We start from the raw sequence: 7,429 nt of genomic DNA, 5'->3' as shown, positions 1-7,429 counted from the left end.
TACTTCAGTCATAGTGGGAAGGTGTGGTAGTGGAGGGAGGCTGCTTGTTCATCTCTCTGTGACCTACAAAGCAGAGGAAAAGGACTGCTGGTGTTCAGCTGGCTTTCCCCTGTCCCTGTTTTTATTGAGTCTGGGGCCCAGCCCATGAGACGGTGTCACATACATATAGCAGATCTTCTCCCTCTCCATTAGTCTTCTCTGGAATCATCTTCACAGACATACCCAAAGGTTGTTCTTCACTTATGCCCTAGGGTTTTATTAATCCAATCAAATAGGCCTTCAACCTTAACCATCACAAGTCTATCTCTTGTCAACAAGTCTTCTGAACAGATTGTTCTGGTTAGCATTAATTGTCAAGTTAGCGTAACCCAGAATCACTCGGGGGGGGGGCACAGGAAGTGAATAAATGTCTTTGGCAGATTGGTTATTGGAAAAATTTGAGGGATTTGCCTAATTGCTTTAAATGATATAAGAGAGGGCAGACAACTGTGAGCAGCACCATTTACTTGGCAGCTGGTCCAAGCACATGTAAGAAAACTAGGTAGCCATGAGCCAGATAGCAAGACAGCAAGCAGTAGTACTCCAGTACTCCATCATAACTGCTTCAGGTTCCTGCTATAACTTTTCTGAATGGACAAAGATCATTAAACCCATCTGTCAGTGTTCTCCAAATTTAGTAGTCCCTCTACTGCTCAACATACAAAATTTCTTCTGAGAGGTAAAGCAGTTTTTAGGTGTGAGCTCTTATACAAAAATATCAAGTTCCTCCAATATACAATGACATCTGAATTTCAAAAGGGAGGAATGGCAAGATAATAAGGAAAGACCAGACCGCAACAATATGAAAGCCCTAAAGAATAAGCATCAAACTTTTGATATTTGTGTCTGGCACTTGACACCTTGCTCCACCACAACTGAGCTCCTACATGCTTGGCTATACGTACCTTTCCATTACCGATTCCTGTAGCAACATAGCATCTCTCTTGGACTGGATCTGCTTCATGCATATTGATTTTCAAATAGATGTCCCATGTTCTTGCCATGGACAACTTTTGCAGGGGGGGAAGTCTTCTTTAGGCTTATTTTCACAGCTCCATGCACAACTCATACAGGAGCTCTATGCAGGTAATTGACCCCAGTTGAACAGTCTCAGCAAATTCTTGTACTGTAGGTATAAGACTCCATGACCCTACTACATTTTGTATCTTGTGTACCTGAGAAACTGCTCCCTGTGGAAAATGCCAAATTCTGTGGTAAGCTGGAGAGCCGATCTGGTCTCTTTGGACCACAGTTGTAGAAAGTCTTCTGTGCTTGTGCATATCCAACTGGGAAAACATTTCCCCAGGTAGCCCTCCTCAAGCAATTTGTCCCAGAGTCTCACTCAAATACTCTCTTTTCAAGTGAAAAATTTCCAAATGAATTTGCATTTTTATAACCTGGAACCTTAATTGGTTGATGTGTTTCCCTCAAAGATTCTTTCCTAGTGTCCAAGGGTAAAGCTCCTAGTTTTTCATTAATAACAGTAATCTCTTTAACAATTGTGGCTGCTCTGTCCTCAGCTATCTTGTCTTCAAGTTTAACCAGGTTAAAGCTTCATTCTTCACCAAACTTACATATCCCCCATCTTTCTGTTTTATGTTTTTACTCTTTCTCATCATAAATTTAGCTAATAAGAGTGAGCAATAACCACAGCACAGCCTGAATGTCAAGTGTGGTTGTGTGAATGGGAAATACCCCCTAAAAGCTCAAGTGTTCAAACAGTGGGTCCCCAGTTGGTGTTTTCTGTTGGAGAGGGGGAACAGTTCATGGAGCCTTTAGGAGGTATAGTCTTGCTGGAGGAAGTATGGCATGGGTGTGGGCTTTGGGAATTGGTAGCCTTGCCTACATTCAGATTGCTCTCTCTATTTCGTGTTTGCAGTTGAAAATACGAGCTTCCTACTCCTTGTGCCATGCCTTCCACTTTTCTGCCATGCCCCACCACTATAGTGGACTCACATCTCTCTGAAACTGTAATCTAAAATAACCTCTTTTCTATAAATCTCTTTTTTCGTGGTGTTTTATCACAGCAATAGAAATAGAAATAACTAATTTATTATGCAATCTGTTAGGGTTCCAAACAGCAGCAGCTTCCCCCCTCCCCAACAGGGAGCTACAGACTTTGGAGCCTGAAAAAGGGAACTTAGCTGATAAGCACCTTGACCTTTGAAGTCAAGAGAAACAAACTCTGCTGAGAAGCAGCCTGCCTTTCCTCTGACCTCCAAAGATAGGATAAGCAGATTCTACCTGATAACCAGAGATTTTAAAAGCTGTTTTTCCTCTTAAGAGGGAAAAAGTAAACACTTCCAGACCCTAATCCTACCTGTTTTCCTGCTTCCCCCTCCCTGATTTCTCCCCCAAACATTCCCCCCTTCCACACCCTAAAGGCCCCATATATAAAGTCCCAGCTCACAACCCGTGGCCTGACATCTTTCCCTTCCCTGACATCTTTCTTTCCCTGACATCTTTCCCTTCCCTGACATCTTTCCCTTCCTTGACATCTTTCCCTTACCTGACATCTTTCTTTCCCTGATATCTTTCCCTTCCCTGACATCTTTCCCTTCCCTGAGAGAAAGGTGCCCCGTGCGAAATAAATCTGTATCCCGCTGAGAATTCTATCTGTGCCTCGGTGCCTTCCTCCATCCGCTCCCTCCTTCCAACATTCCTATCTATCACAATCTGGATGTTTCCTCTACCAAAAAATTTAGTTTCCCACTTTTGAACTCAATCTCATTAATATTTTCAAGACACAGGCAGAACACAATCAGTTTCTTTGCAAGAATGCCATATAAATGACCTCTAGTTCAATTCTGGGCAGAGGACTTCCTTCCCTCCAAAACCTCATAAGTCCAATATAATCAGTACTCCCACCTGAAAATCCCCACTTATTGTACCTGAGGTCTTCTGCAACTCAAAGCTCAGTTTTTTTTTTTTCCACAATCCTTCCACAGACTGGTTCCTAAAGGCCTAGGAAGCATGAAATCTGGTTTATCACAGCAAAAACCACACCTTCTGTGGTACTAGTTTTCTATGTGTTACTTCTAACCCTGCCCTGACTGAATATTAGATAAGAAGAAGCTTAAGTGAAGAAAAGTTTATTCTGGCTCATGGGACAGATAATAAAGTTGTTAAGGTAGGGAAGGCAGTGGCTGCAGGCTGCAACTCACAAGCTATGTCAGGAAGCAAGGAAAGTGAAGTGGTGCACTTAGCTGGCTCTAGGCATTTCCTGTTTATTCAGTCCTGGACCATAGGCCATGAAATGGTGATTCCACATTCAGGTTGGCTCCTAACCCTCAATTAATTAATCTTCAACGGAAACTACCTCACATACTTACTCAAAGGTGTGATTCTACAACCTAGCCAAGTATATTAGTCACTTTTCTGTTGCTGTGATAGAAACACTGATTCAAGCAATTTCTAGAAGGAAGAATTTTTTTGAGCTTACAGTTCCAGGGGAACTACAGTCCATCATGGCAGGGAGGCATGGTGGCTGGAGGTGGCTGGAGCAGGAGCAGCAGAAGCTAAGCTCTCACATCATCACACAGGCACAGGAAGCAAGAGAGCAATGGGAGAGACTGCAAGGCTTAAGAACTCTCTAAGCCCACCCCCAGTGAAGTACTTCCTCCAGGATGGCCACACCCAGCACATAATCCCGAGCTGCATGAGCTGTCTGGACGTGAAGGGACTTCTATTTTGCATAACAGAGGTCCCCAACACAGCCACACTTTCTAAAACATCCCAAAACGGACAAAATGTTCTGTCCTCATTCAAACCACCACATTCCACCCCCTGGCCCCCATAGGCTCATGACTATATAAAATGCAAAATGCATTTAGTCCAACTTTAAAAGTCCCCATAGTCTTTCTCAATCTCAATACTATGTCTCACTACTATAAAAGTCCACAGTCCAAAGTCTATTCTGAGACTCAGGTAAATATCTTAACTCTAAGCCTCTATAAAATAAAAAAAATCCCAGATGGAATTCATTTGTCTCATTCATGCTGGTATATGTATTAATGTAATAAAGTTTTGTAAATGTAAAAATTCACTGTGCAATCATATGTAAGCAATAAAACAAGTTTAATTTCTTGTAAAAAAAAATCAAAAAACAAATGACATACTCCCAACATATAGTGGAACCGAATATGCATTATCATTCCAAAAGGGAGGACTGGAGGGATAGTAAAGAAATATTACCATTCCAAAAGGGAGGAATGGAGGCATAGTAAGGAAACACTGGACCAAAGCAAATCCTAAAACCAGCAGGGCAAACACCAAATCCAGTAGCGCCACATCCAACTTCTGGGACTTTACTTCCAAAGGGCTTAGATGGCTCAGCCTCTCTAGCTTTGCTGCATGCAACACACATCTCTTCCTTATGCTGGTGAGACCAAAAACCAGCAGGGCAAACATCAAATCCAGTAGCTCCACATCCAACTCCTGGGACTTTATTTACAAAGGCTTTGATGGCTCAGACTCTCTAGCTTTGCTGCGTGCAACACACATCTCTCTCTTGGGCTGGTACCACTCCCTGCATGCAGGTCTTCTTGGCAGATGCTTCACAGCTCTGGTATCACAAACTTCTTGGGGGGTCCTTGGGGTCTCCATTGCCAACGAGGCTTCACCTTCACAGCTTCACGCAATGGCTTATCAGGGCCTTCTCTAGGCAAAGGAAACCCTGCTTCATGCTGCCTGGCCTCCAAGGCTCTCTGAAACCTCCCTACATTGCCAACCAGGCTTCACCTTCAGAGGTTCACCCAATTGCCTATCAGGGCCTTCTCTAGGCAGGGGCGCCCCTGCTTCACACTGCCTGGCCTCCGAGGCTCTCTGAAACCTCCAAGGAAGAATTAATGACACCTTCACTCTTGCATCTTTCATGCCTCTAAAGCCAGCACCAGGTGAACAACAATGCCAAGTTTGACTGCAAGTTTGGGATGGACTCCAGCCTGCTTTATCCATTTTAGAAGCTTTTCTCTTCAGTGGTCCCTGCAGCATTTTCCTTTCACAAGTTGGAGGCTTAACTGGGTGTGGCCTTGTCCTGGACACATTCTCTCCATTGTTTAAGTTTGAATCTCTAGGCCCCCTCCTTAATCACTTTAATCTCCTTATCAATGGGGTCCTCTTCCTCACATAGCAGGGCTCCAACATTTTTCTTCCTAGTGCTCTTTTTCAATCCAAACTGTGTTTCTTTCTGTCCCATTTGTGCTCTTTCACTGTAGATCTGCATAATATTCACCATTAATAGCCATGCCACAGTTTCTACATTAGGCTGTCTTGAAATTTCTTCCACCAGAGAAATTAGTCCATGGTTTTTCAATTTAGCCTCAGGCAAGCTTTTCGGCTGTGGGCAGACTCCAGCCAGACTCTTTGCCAAAATATACCAATTGCTGCTTAAGTCCTTATTTCCCTCTGGAACTACATTATTCTCAGTACTTCTTTCTTCCAGGTGTTTACTAGAGAGGTCTGTTAATCTCTGCTTACAGCAATAAACCACTTTTCTCGCCCAAACTTCCAAAATCTTCCACATTCTTCCCAAACCCCCCATGGTCAGGTTCTTCACAGCCAACTGCCCACTCTCTGGGCAGTTGACTAATTACTATATTAGTCACTTTTCTGTTGCTATGATAGAAACATTGACCCAAGCAATTTATAGAAGGAAGAATTTATTTGAGCTTATGGTTCCAGGGGATTTACAGTCCGTCATGACAGGGAGGCATGGTGGCTGGAGGTGGCTGGAGCAGGAGCAGCAGAAATGAAGCTCTCACATCATCACCTGGCACAGGAAGCAAGAGAGCAACTGGAGATCTGGCAAGGTTTAAGAGCTCTCTAAGCCCACCCCCAGTGACCTGTTTCCTCCAGGAGGGCCACACCTTCTAAAACCTCCAAAACCAGCACCACCATATGGAGACAAAATGTCCAAATACTTGGAGCTGATGGGGGACATTTTCATTCAAACCATCACACCAAATTTACCCCATAAATTAACCACTACAGCTCTTGCAAGGTGGCTCAGAAAGTAAAGTTAATTGCTGAAAAGACTACTGACCTGAGTTCCATTCCCAGGACCCACATGGTAGAAGGAGAGACTCATCTCCAATAATTTGTCCTCTAATCTCTGCACATGCACTGGGACACATGGACATGGACACACACATACACACATGCACATATACCACACACACAAGAGAAAAAGTGGCATTAAATGAGTTATAGTCATTAAAAAAAAACATGGTATTGGCAAAAAGCAAACACATAGATCAATGGAACAAAATAGGAACCCAAACACAAGTGCATGCAGTTACAGCCTCCTGATAATTGACAAAGGTGCTAAGAACACACAGTGAAGTAAAGATAGCATCTTCAACAAATGGTGCTCAAAGTGGATCTCCCCATGCAGAAAAATGAAATTTTACCCTACTTACAAAAGTCAACTCGAAATGGAGCAAAGACCTCAATGTGAAGTCTGAAATGCTGAAATTATTAGAGGGAAACATAGGCAGAACCTTAAAAGATATTGTTGCAGTAGTAGCACTTTTATCATGGGGGTAATCAATGGCTGTCTAATTGGAATTAAGACCTATTCTAATGGGACAGGACTCATGCATGGTACTGTAATGACTTGTGAGGATGTAGATCATAGAGGAAAAACCTGCTTATGCCACATCCCTAGAAGAATGTGATTTCTTACTTTATTCTAAATATGCATCTTCATATATGTAGACAAGTATTCCTTCTACCCTTCCTCAAACAGTTTGCTTTTGTAACTAATGGAGACTATTATAGAATTCAAGAACTTGTCAAATGCAGAGTATAAGTGTTTGTGACACACTTAACCCTAAGTGACACACTTAGGATGAATGTTATCTCTTAACTTTTACCCAAGACATTTCCTTATGTAGTAGATGGTGAATAACACAGAAACCCAAAGTTACTAATATACAGAGAACAAGAGACTGCAGAATTGTCCCAGAATTGAACAGCTGTTTTAAACTTCTGCCTCCCAAGTCTCAGGGATCATTGCAAAAGAGGAGACTGAGAGGTTGTAAGAGCCAGAGACAATGGATGACCACAAAGAAACAGTGTCTTCCAGAAAGCTAGTTATTTGTTCATGTGAACTCACAGCAATGGTGACAGTATGCGTAAATCCTATGCAAGCTCAAATCAGACAAAATCCCAGAAGAGACATGGGAAAATAGGTAGGAAATCTCACCCAACCTAAGGAACTTTTGACAATTGAGGGCTGCTGGGGAAAGAAAGTATCTTACAAGGTTGGACTCTTGGTGGGCCCAGAGAATGGATCCACACTGAAGGATATTGGGGGACACAAATCATACTCTAGGCCATATATATATATATATATATATATATATATATATATGTATATGCATGTATA

This window comes from Nannospalax galili, unplaced genomic scaffold (assembly GCF_000622305.1).
Source record: "Nannospalax galili isolate Female #2095 unplaced genomic scaffold, S.galili_v1.0 scaffold1455, whole genome shotgun sequence".
Taxonomy (NCBI): domain Eukaryota; kingdom Metazoa; phylum Chordata; class Mammalia; order Rodentia; family Spalacidae; genus Nannospalax; species Nannospalax galili.
The sequence above is the reverse complement of the archived record's forward strand: the minus strand, read 5'-3'. Positions refer to the sequence as shown.